The following is a 12,402-nucleotide window of genomic DNA, read 5'->3' as shown; positions in this document are numbered from 1 at the left end:
ATTTCGCTTACAGTTTGTGGAGGTTTCAATCCGTACTAGGCATGATTATAAGGCAGAGTGGCACGTGGCAGAGGGCTGCATCTCAGGGCGACAGCCACAGCTAAGCTGCAAGCACACACACCAGGGCGGAATGGGGGAGGAATGCCCCAAGCACTCCTTCCTCTTCCTTACATATGCAAACTATCCACCCCACGGTGGGTGTAGCTCTCACACCCACAATCATTCAACTCTAAAAGCCTGCCCCAGGGCCGCAGGAGGCTTTGGGGGGACACACAGACAAAAACCATAACAGTCTCTATGTGGCTTTTAAAATCTGGAGGACCTTTACCAGAGTGGAGGATAGAATGGTGAACTCTTTTATTCCACAAAACCCTTGTGAGGTAGTCACTAAGTGCAGGTCAGTTCCGTTAAAGTGCATCAACCAATAAATAGAAAAGCAGCTGAGAGTGGCCCCTTCTCCACTAGCTCTTGGTCACTTGCTATAGCTCTGAGGAAAGGACAGATGGGATGGAGAAGAAAGTGGTTAACAGAGGCTAAAGAGTGTGTGCTCTGGTGGAGGGAAGGTGGGAGGGAATGACCACCCACTGGAGGAAAAAGAAAAACAGATATGCCAGAGCAGAAGGTGGCTTTATGCGACATCTATCTGCCATTCATGTGGTTGGGACACTAGAAGCCAAGAACTAAAACATTTCTGCCACTCATCGGGATATATCAACGAACCATTATTTAGAGGAGATTTTTCTGCAGGCAAACCTACTGACAAGAGGTTTCACTGTAATGGGCCCCAGAGCCTCTTCAAATGAACTGGAGAAAGATTCCTAGCCTCTAGCTACTGAAGTGAGAGTGAACAGATCAAATACAGGGACTGAAAACCAACTCTCCAAATAGTAGACTTGGGTTGAACATAGTGATGAATTTCTGAAGATGAGCAACTTTCAAGGGCCATGTTCTATGTTCATGTTTGATAGGCTTTCATTTATGTCCCTGAGCAACGTGTAACTGGACATAGCTACATTACAGCTCTATCCTTTCTACATGCCCAGGTACTTGCCTACAAGCCTAAAGTAGGGTTTCTCAACTGTAGCACTATGAACATGTGTGGCTGGATCATCCTGTGGGAGCTGTTCTGTGCACTATAAGCTGTTTAGCAGCACCTCTGGCCTCTACACACTCAACATCTGTAGCATCTCCCCTGCAAACACCATTGTGCCAACCAAAAAAAACCTCCAGATATTGCCAACCACCTCTGGGAGGATAGGGAAAAATCACCCACTGTTGAAAATCACTGTCTTAAAGAAACCTATAATTTGTATTAAATTAGTAAGCCAATTACAAATCAGGTTGAATCTGCTTATTTATTAAACTTTCATATAAACAAATAGTAAGACCACATTAGACGTGTGCTCGTGGGTTTGAGCCATACTGGAACCATTCTGTCATAATTGGTTGGGGTTTTTTTGTTTTTTGTTTTTCTGGTACCGGGGATTGAACTCATGACCTTGCGCTTGCAGGGCAAGCACTGTGCCACTAAGCTAAATCCCCAGCCCTCTGTCATAAATGTTACTTACCTGCCCTCTGTCATAATTGTTACCTACTCTGTTTGTACCCATGTTGCAAGGCAGTTCTTAAGAAAATCACCAGCACACAAAGTTTTATGTTACCACCTTTATTTCAACTTTCTCTTTTTGCAGTACCTTCTTGGCCACCTCGTTGAGATAAATATGATACTCCTTTGAAGACTGTTTTCCAGAAGTCAATGTTTAGTGTAAAGAAATGATTCACTAGGGCTGGAGTTAGAAGCTGCGGAGCTCAGTTCATCTGGGAGAGATTTTGCACGGAGACCTCCCCTCGCTCCTCAGGTCATTCCGCATGGTCTCCACCCACCCGCCTTGCATTTGCATGGTTGGCTCTGGGAGAGCACATCAAGTTGTCAGTACCATTAACCACTGCAATAATGGGTGTGAGTTTTGCTGAGAGAGAGCTGGCTCTGAAAGAGAAAGACCTTGTCTCAAAGGCTAGGGAAGCGTTTCTCCTCAGGCAAGGAATAAAAGCAATCAGTGCTTCTTATAGAGATTTCTGCCCAAGTCATTTTGGTTCAGGTTAAGTGTGTCCCTAAATTGAACAAAGCGGTACCATCGTACAAACTCTGAAATGCAGAGTTGAATTTTAATGAAATTACCAGTAAATGTGGGTGTTCTGGGTCAACAATGAGGAGCCTAGGGTGATGAGAACCAAGGAAAAACTAACAAGACTGGCAAACCAGCAACAAACATTTGAGTAGCCATAAAAACTCTTTGCTTGAACTGTATGAAAACAGGCAGTAAAATTTCTTTCCTGCCTTAGCACGGTGTTGCAAATGTGTGCTTTTTCACAGGTACCTGTTGGAGGGTACTCTTCTAAAAGTCTTCTAATGCTTAGGGCAGCCAGAAGGGAGGGAGCATTTGGGGCCATTGACATATAGATGTACCTGAGCATCAAACCCTTTATAAAAACTAAACTTCCCAATAACAGAAGTTGGTCTCTTCGTTATCATTCTACTGGCTGGAAGGAATAAAAATGAAACTGTCTTGTTGATTAAAAGTTCTTATGCTACGTATTTTGAAAAGTTTCTTCAGATGTCTTACTAAAAATACAAGTGCTTATTCAAAATAATAAAATGAAATGAAACAAGATGGAACAAACTCACAGCAATCAAAGCTTCCAGCTTTCATGAGCTGGGATGCTGTGCTTGTTAAATCCTCAATTCTGGAATCTGTGGAGCAGAAGAACCTGTGTAATAAGCATCCTATGATCAATGACTGTCCCACTTTTCTCTTCTAAATCAGCTCCTATCTATCTTTGGAGAAATGCCATCTTTCCTGGCTGTACACATGCCCAGATTCTTTTTTTTTTTTTTTTTTTTGGAAACATTTTGAGAGGTCTGCTAAAAACTGAATCTGGCATATAAATACTGAGTTTCCAAGATCTGTTATGACTTCTTCCCTCCCCGCATAAATGATCTGCTTAGCATAAGACTTGGGGCTGTCTGGTTTTTAGTTGATTTCCAAATGTAGGATGACTCACTCCTGGGTGATCTCACTCAGCTTCATGGCCTAATCACCACCTGTTGCTGATGTCTTTCAAATCTCCCTTCCCAGGCTAGACTTCTCCCTGAACTTTACTTCTTAGTCAGTCCCACCACTTGGATGTCCCACGGACATCTCAAACCTGACACTTTCAGAGCCTTTGCTGATGTCCCACAACAGAGGTTCTGTTCTTCCTGCAGTCTTCCCCCACCTCAGCAAATGACAGCTCTACTCTTCTGTTGGATCAGGCATCCCAGTCTCATCATCTCTCATGACCCACATCCGGTCCATCAGCAGCACTGTTTTTTCTCCCTTCACAGAGCATCTATGCAGAATCTAGCCATTTCTTACTGCTTGCATCTGTACCAGGCCCAAGCCACCTTCATCTCTCGTGTAGTTAATGCAACAGCCTCCTAACTCATCCTCTCCAGTCTTTATTTGTGCTCACAAAGTTCATTTTTGCAGCTCAGGAGCAAAAAGTCCTTTGAAAATTGCTGTTCAGCTCAAAGCTGTCAAGTCTTCCTTTCTCAGAGTCAAGTTAGTGTCCAGCGGACAACAAGGTCACGGCGATACCTCAGCACATTTCCTGTCCCTCTTTCTCTGGCTCCCAGCTCTCTAGGCCAGCGGTCCTCCCTGTCATTCCATTGCACCTGCCGTCACCCCTTCTCTACCAAGACTACTGTTTCGCCAGACAGCAACCTGGCTCCCTCCCTTACTGGCTGGGTTTCTGCTCCAGTGTCATTGTACCAGTGTAGGAACCCTTGACCTCACTGTCAACCCGCGTTTGTCCCCTCCTTCCCCGTGTAACTCTCTACCTGTCTTCCCTCTGCTCTTTTCTCCATGGCATTTCTCACTTACACTGCTGTAGTCACTTGTTTATCTTATCTTTCAGCGAGAGGAGCTAAGATATGTTTGGTCCCCTGCTGTGTCCCCATAGGCTGTAACAATGACCGCTGCATACTCAGCACTTAGTACATGGTTTGATGATGTGTGGTGCCTTTGAATTCCATTTATATGTTGCTTTTTGTAGGAAACCTCCCATGATCCTCCAAGCCTGATTAAAGGACCCTGTCGCAGTGGTCTGGGCTTCCCCTCTTACAATACTTCTCACACTATACCACAATTTCATGGTTAACTTACAAAAACTCTGTAGGGACCGGAGTCATTTATCTCTTTCAGTGATGAATATTCAGTAGTTGCAAAGTGACTGGTATGTTGTTGGCACTCATATATTTGTGAGGTTGAATATATTTTATATTCAATTCAATATGTATTTATGTGTTATATAGAATACATATCTAATGAAATGGGGTTATGCACAGTTATAGTTTTAAACATTCATGAACGTTCTAACAGTCAAATTGCATTCCAGTGGACTCTCAATGTTGAGTCCAGATCTTCCCCTTATTGCGTGAAGGATCATTTTGTTTATTTTTGCACTGTTTGAATTGAGTTAAAATTCACTTAACACAGGATTAGCCATTATTCAGTGGCATGTGGTGCATTCACAGTGCAGTGCGATTGTCTCCTCTGTTCGGTTTCAGAACATTTTCATCACCCCCAAAAGAAGCCCGTTACCCCTTTTCCTATTCCTTCCTCAGCATGTTCCCTGGCAACCACCATTCTGCTTTCTTTTTCTATGGGTTTCACTATTCTGGATAGTTCCATAAATGAAATTATGTAATATGTGACCTTTTGTCTGTAAGATCTTAATATGCATGACTTTAAAAAGTCTTTATGGTAGCAAGATGTAATGATTGATGCATTGTGTCAACTTGAGGAGTTTAGAAGTTTAGCTAAGTGATTCAGCAGGGGGCCAGGGTCCTCACTTGCAAACAACCTGTGCAAGGGGGCACAGAGATGGTGTGAGTGCTATACCCTCCCTAGGGCAGGGTAGCCTGCTTTTAATATAAAGGAGGAAAAAAGGCTTGCTCTCCCCCTTTTGCTTTTGTTGCTTTTGCTGTCTTCTTCAGCCTTGAACTGTTGCCCCTGTGCCATGCCACCCTGCCTTGGAGCCAGCTGATTATGCACTGAAACCTCCACAAACTGAGAGCTAAGTAAACATTTCCTTTCTTAATTTGGGGCACTGGATATTTTGTCTCAGCAATGAGAGAAAAGTAACTAAGACACAAGACTTTTGTTTTTAATCGTGTTGACATGTTTGGCAAGAGATTTACACTGTCTCTCTCTCCCGCTTATGTACCACTTGAAAAGGCCAAAGAAATTAACCCAAACAACTTCCTTGCCAGTCATCACTGATAGTTCAGCAGAAGACTTTCCTGGGTGGTAGCCAGTCCCTCAGGCCCTCATCTGGTCTTCTGGCCCCCCAAGTGTCTTCCACTCCATCTCCCCGCTCCTTCGCCATCTCCCCTCCCACCTCTTGGCTGATGCCTGCTGGGATAAAAGTATCAGAGACTGAAGCGGAGAGGCTGATGAAAGTCCCTAAAATCATAAAAGGGAGAAATCTGTGCAGGAACTTGTTTCCCAACTCTCAATCTTTTTGAAGCTTAAAAAAGCTAGTTTCGGGAGAAAAAAAATAAAAAAGGAGTTCTATTTATATAGCAGATTGGATACATACAGAGTTATTGCCCTGGTGAAAAGATAAATAGCTCTAGGGTTTAGACAAATATATACAGACAATAAATCAATAACAGGCTGGGGAGAGGAATTAACACCCAGGGCAGTTTCTATCTTCCTCTCAAAGCATCCCTCTTGGGGCAGGGGGCACGGGCTGCCAGGGCCAGGTTGGCCCATGGTGGTGTTAACTGCAGCAGACTGCACAATTGATCTGCCAGGATGTCTCATCCTCAGAAATCTTCCTAGAATTGCAATCAGCTTCAGATTTTCAGAACCTTCGCTAAATACATTATAAATGAATTTGGCCTTGAGTTGGGCATGCACGCCTTCCTGTCTTTCGCCTGTGTCAGAACTTGGAGGTGAGGCAGGGACAGAGAGAAGAGAAAGCCATCACAAACAATGATTTTCAGCCTTGCGAACAACAGATTCAACTTTGCATTTTAGAGAAGGCAAAAGTAGAGTTTTCATGGTTTTTTTTTAAACCCCAATTAGTTATCAGAAAACTTATGAGAATTACCTAAATAGTTTAAAAACTTGATATTTGTTTGGTTAAGTACCTGTGAAAGAAACACCACTTCTGTTTTATGCTTTCACTTTGACTTATGCTTTTCATTTTTTATTTTATAGTCATTTGTAACTTAAGGGAACAATTTATAACAGGGCACACAACATTAGCTTGAACCTGTTGTATTTAATTCAAACTACTGCAATATCCAGGAGCTATCATCTAAAACTTATTTGGCTCCAGACATTAACCTGTTTCCTAGACTAATGGTAATATGTATGGTTTAAAGTAGGGCATAAGGGGCTGGGGATTTAGCTCAGCAGTACAGCGCTGGCCTGGCAAGCGTGAGGTCGTGAGTTTGATTCCCAGTACCAGAAAAAAACCAAAAAAATAAAAAATTTTTAAAAATAAACTAGGGCATAATAGGGTTCCTCTAAAACAGATAAATGAACAATAACCAAATATTGTTTCTTTTTACAAGCAAAAGCAGATGGCCACATAGATAGGCTGAAAACAGTTAACACCAATATGGTGAGATTAGTATTCCAAGAACTAGGGGGATTAGAAAACTCAGGAGTTTTGATTTCTGAAATTGAGAGTGTGCTGCATTTTTTGTTTGTTTGTTTGCAGTTTGATGAAATTTAGTGTAAAAGTGAAAATAACATCAAGGTTTCAGGCACCATGGAGAGACATCTGGGAACAAAAGACATTTGGCCAGTTAAAATAATAATTTCAAACGAGAACTACAACTTTCCTAGTGATGGCTCCAACCCAATTAGGTCTTTCCAAGTGGAGCAGTAATTTGGTCTTTGAGATGATGCGGTTTGGCAAAGCACAGAATGAGTAAACTTTCTTAGATGGAGAAAATATAATCAAAAGAAAATAATGTCACAGTGCACCCTTAGCCAGTATTTCTGAATGGGGAAGGTGCTTTTACAGTCAGAGGAGAAAGTTGAGGGTAGGACACTCCCTTGAGAAGTTTGATTTGTGTGCTTTCCAATAGGAAGGAACTCATCAATTAGCACGTATTTACTTAAGACCGACTACCATATCATGTCTGCAGGAACTTCTCTCACTTAGGAACCTTACGTCACTCGTCACCTGTACATCATTTCCACCACCATCGATACAGCCTTCATTTAATGAATTCCTACTGTCAGGTACTTGAGATTTATTCTGCTGGGATGCCGGCAAGTCTCTTGCAAAGGAGATATTTTGCTCATTTGATAAGTAGGAAAACTCATGTTCAAAGAGATTAAGAAACTTGCCCGGAATCTTTTCTCAGTGGTAGAACCAAGATGAAAATTCAAGTGGACCACAAGAGTTTCTCAGTCCCCCAGGCACAGTGTCTGTGTGTGACTGCAAATGTTGATATGAAGCATAGGTTGTTGAACTCTTGGGCAAGTATAAGGATATCTATGTCATTGTTTTACTATGTGTTCCTAACCAGAATAAAGACCAAGACAACACAGTGTTCAATATTATCCATTATATGACACTGTTCCATGAACAGAAACTCAAACCTAGTGGCAGAAATTCTACCCTCACTGCCCAAGCAGTTGATAGAGCTATCTTTCTTAAAATTAAAGCCAAACTTTCTGTATTTGCAGTATCTACTAATCTGCTCATAGTTTACTGACTTTAAAAATCTACACTAAATCTTGTTAGTTTTAGTTCTCAATTACTTGAGGGAAGTTTTAGCCCAAAACAGTAAAATTTCCTTTCTCCATAAAACAACTAAGAGATTTTTTCCAGCTATTTTCACATAATCCTATTTTCAGCATATGTGGCAGCTATTTTAAGTCTTGTTGAGTCTTTACAGCTTTACAATGCTGTTCAGTGTGCACACATATTAATGGCAAGAGACAAACTTTCTGTCCTTTTAAAGGCTCTCCCTAACAAACAAAAGCATTATACCTCATTTTGTTTTCATCTTAGCTAACAGTTATTTAAGGGCTCTAAATATTTTTGGAGAGATGTCATTCACATTATATACATTTCACCCTGTTAGAGCATGCAGTTCAGTGGCTCTTGGAACATTCACAACATTATACAACCACCACCATCCAATTTCAGAGCATTTTATCAGACACAAAAGAAACCTCATGCACATTAACAGTCACTCTCTTTCTCTCTCTTCCCTTGGGCCCCAGCAACCAATAATCTACTTTCTATTTTATGAAGATTATTTATTTCATTTAAGTAGAATAATAAAATATGTGATATTGTATATGTCTGTGATATTGTATGTTTGGGTTGTTTTTTGATTTTTTTGTTTGTCTTTCTTCTGGTACCAGGAATTGAACTCACGACCTTGTGCTTGCCAGGCAGGTGCTGTGCCACTGAGCTAAATCCCTAGCCCCTGTCTGTGATATTGTAGATGTAGCATAATTATTCCAAGCTTCACCCATGGTATAGTATGTGTCAGTAATTAACTCCTTTGTTAGCCTGCATAATATTCCATTGTATGGATATACCACATCTTATTTATACATTTATTGGTTGATAGAGATTTGGTTTATACCTACTTTCTGATAAGTACAAATAATATTGCTATGAACATTTGCATATTTAGGTACTGTTACAAACATTTATGTGTACTTTATATGTCTGCAAGAGAAATTGCTGGGTCGTATGTTTAACTTTTCAAAGAATTGCCAAAGTATTTCTCACAGTGGCTGTGCCATTTTACATTCCCAGCAGTGAGGTATGAGACTCTAATTTCTGCATACCCTGCTTAATGCTTATTAGCATTTTTTTATATAGCCATTCTAGTGGATATGAGATGACATGTCATTATGGTTTTAATTTGCATCACTAATGATATTTACCACTTTTATATGTGCTTATTGGCTATTGTAAATCTTTTTTTTTTTTTTTTTTTTTTGCAAAATATCCGATTAGGTCCTTTGCCAGATTTTAAAATTAGATTGTTTACTTTCTGTTGTTCAGTTTTAAGCATTCTTTATATATTCTGACTACTAGATCTTCAGTAATAAATCACATACATGATTTGCAAACATTGTCTTTTAATCTGTAGGTTGATTTTTCACTTTCTTTATAGTGCATTTTGAAGCACAAGTTTTTAATTTTTATAAAGTTCAACTTAATTTTTCTACTACTGTTTGTGATTTTAGTATCATATCTTTGAAATCCATTTCCTGGTCCAGAGTTAAAAACATCCACAGCTATGGTTTCTTCCCCATATCTTATGGTTTGTTCTCAAATTTCAGGCTTCAGTCCATTTTGAGATACTTTCATAAATACTATGAGGTAGGTTTCCAACTTCATTTTCTATTTCTAAAATTGAATATCTTGGCAGAATAGCGTGGTTGATTAAGAGCACAGACTACAGAGTCTAATTGCTGGAGTTGAAATCTCCATTCTTCAGTTACTAGCTGTATGATCCTAAGTATCCTAATTTTTCTATGCCTTACCTTTCTCAGCTATAGAAAGGGCCATATTAGAACTTCTTTTAAGATGTATACATTAAAATTCAAGCTATAGAATTGTCCTAAGCACTGAGTCTGTGTGTTCAAAATCTGATACTGGCTGATGATTAACTGCTATCATTCTGGCTCTGCAAGCTCTCTTCACATTTAAGACTACCTCGTTAACTTGTGCAAGTATATTTTTTCAGTGGCAGCTTGAGTTATTTGCTTCAGTGTCTCATCATGAACAAGACATAACAGCTAGATATTAACCTATCTTAAATATTCCAGTAGAGTTATACCTGAGTTGAATTTATTATGTAGTCCACCACAAAAAAGCAAAATATTTGGAGAAAGGCATTTCTAATCTTTCATAGAACTTCACATAACTAAGGAAACTACATCAAGGCAAACATATCAGTTTCTATTGTTGCCACAAACTGAGCAGCTTAACAGAAATTTACTTTCTCATGGTTCTGGAAGAGGAAAGTCTGGGACTGAAGTGCTGGCTGTGTTGATTCCTACAAACAGCTGCAGGAAAAGCTGTTGCAGTCCCCTCTTCTTGGCTGGTGGATGGCCCTCTTCTCCCTATGGTCCTTTGCAGTGGACTCATGTGTGTCCTCTGGTAATATATTAAATCTCTAATCTTCAATGTCGTGGTATCTGAGAATGAGACCAATAGCAGGTAATGAGGATTCCATGAAATCAGGAAAGTGGGGCCCACATGATGGGACTGGTGCCCTTGTGATGTGAGACACCAAAACCTTGTATACTTGCTCCGCCTGCCCCTAACCCTGCCTTGTGAGAACACAGCAAGAAGCCAGCTCCTTGCGATTCATGAAGAGCCTTCTCCAGGAACCAAATCAGTAGCCGCTTTGATACTGGCCTTTCTAGTCTCCAGGACTGTGAGGAAATCAATCTCTCTTAAGTCACCCAGGCTGTAGTATTTTGTTACTGCAGCCTGACCTAAGACAACATTATCTTTCCTTTATGTATGTCTGTGTCTAAGTCCAAATTTCCCCTGCTTAAAAGGACACTAATCATATTGGATTAGGGTCCACCCTAACGACCCGACTATAACTTGATAACTGCTGTAAATACCTTATCTCCAAATAAGATCACATCCTGACCCACTAGGGATTAGAACTTCCACATATCTTTGAGAGGCATGGGCGGGGGTAGGATTTAAACCATAACCACAAGCTAAATGTGCACAGCAGAGACACTGCGCTTCAAGAAATACTGAGAGGTAAAGAAAAAGAAAGCAGACAAGTGAACAAGGTAGTAAGGAGCGGTAAGTTAAGGGTATTGGGAGTGGTGAGTTTGTGTGTAGGGGGTGGTGGGTGATGGGTGTTACTTACTAAACAGGAGAGCTAAATAAATTTAGGTGAAAGATAGGAGTATTTCCTCTGTCTAGGCAATGACTGAAATTCACATGGTGCATTGTGGCACTGGAGCCAACTTTGTGGCATGTAACTGGGCAGTCACACAGGAGCCTGTACTCATAACGGCCTGGTACTGGCTAAACGTTGTGCCGCCTCTGTCTTGAACGTCTTAATAACTTCATCTTGGGCCTGGTGTGGTGGCGCATCCCAACACTCTAGCATGGCAAATTTGAGTCCAGCCTGAGCAATTTAGGGAGACCATATCTCAAAAAATAAAAAGGGCTGGGTTTAGAGCTCAGTGTGAAGGCCCAGAGATCAATCTCCAGTACCACACAGGTGTATAAAAATTGTCTTCAGGTCAGATCCCACCATGGCGTACAGGGCCAGGGCCAGAAAGTGCAGAAGGCGATGATGCAGGCTATCAGCTTCACCTTCAGATACTTGCAGAACAGACCCCGGATTCAGGTGTGGCTGTGTGAGCAAGTGAATATGCAGAGAGAGGGCTGTATTATTGGTTTTGTTGAGTACGTGAGCCTTGTGTATTAGATGACACAGCAAAAATTTATCCTAAAACAAAGTCAAGAAGACAACTGGGTCAGTTCATGTTGAGAGGAGATATTTGCTGCAAAGTGTCTCCAACTAGAAATGATCAATGACTTAAGACAGTAGTGAAGTGAGGCAATGGCAATTATGACGATATGTAAGAAATAAGGCAGCTGATTAAATGGTTTGCCCCAGGAGATTTGTAAAACATATGTTCATATTGTTTTGACTACCCTTATGTATTTACTGGAGGCCAATAAATGCAGAGTTGTTTTTATTTTAAAAAATTGTCTTCAAATTTACATTGTATAAGTGAAGTCTGGTGGGGACAGTAGAGTATAGTGTGAGCGGAGCCACTTGTGGCTGTACCATGTGCTCATACACATGCTCCTTGGCTTGTGATGGGGTTATATCCAGGTCAGCTCATCGCAAGTTTGAAGTATCCTAAGTCAAAGGTGCACTGCACCCACCCAGCCGTCCTCACTCGGTAACAGAGTCCACATAGAGTGTCAGTTGTGCCCTTCATGACCACAGGGCTGACGCGGAGCTGCACTCACTGTCCCTGCTCAGCATCGGGACAGATCCATCACGTGTTGTTAGCCCCAGGGTCCAAATTCAAAATTCAAAATATCCAAATTCAGAATTTGAAGGATGCCTTCTATTGAACACAGACCAATGCATTTTGTACCCTTGTAAAGTTGAAAAATTGTTAAGGTGAACCATCCTAAATTGGGGACTGACTGTACAACTTACAGCATTCCATGGGCACAGAGATACAGTGGACTCACGTGGGTATCCAGCAAGATTCTGAACAAGTGCAGGTTAAGAGCTTTCTGTCTACACAGAGTGACCAATGCCCACCTTTTGCCTCCAGAGCAGAATTTGCTTCAAATATA

The 12,402-nt window shown here is 41.1% G+C and overlaps 1 pseudogene; it reads left to right on the top strand.

Moving 5' to 3' along the window:
• The first annotated feature begins 10,998 nt into the window (after nt 1-10,998).
• LOC106146529 lies at nt 10,999-11,606 on the top strand (annotated as a pseudogene).
• Nucleotides 11,607-12,402: the final 796 nt, after the last annotated feature.

This window comes from Chinchilla lanigera, unplaced genomic scaffold (genome assembly GCF_000276665.1).
Source record: "Chinchilla lanigera isolate Chin_1 unplaced genomic scaffold, ChiLan1.0 scaffold00082, whole genome shotgun sequence".
In the NCBI taxonomy this organism is placed as follows: Eukaryota; Metazoa; Chordata; class Mammalia; order Rodentia; family Chinchillidae; genus Chinchilla; species Chinchilla lanigera.
This window is presented reverse-complemented; position numbering and strand designations above follow the sequence as displayed.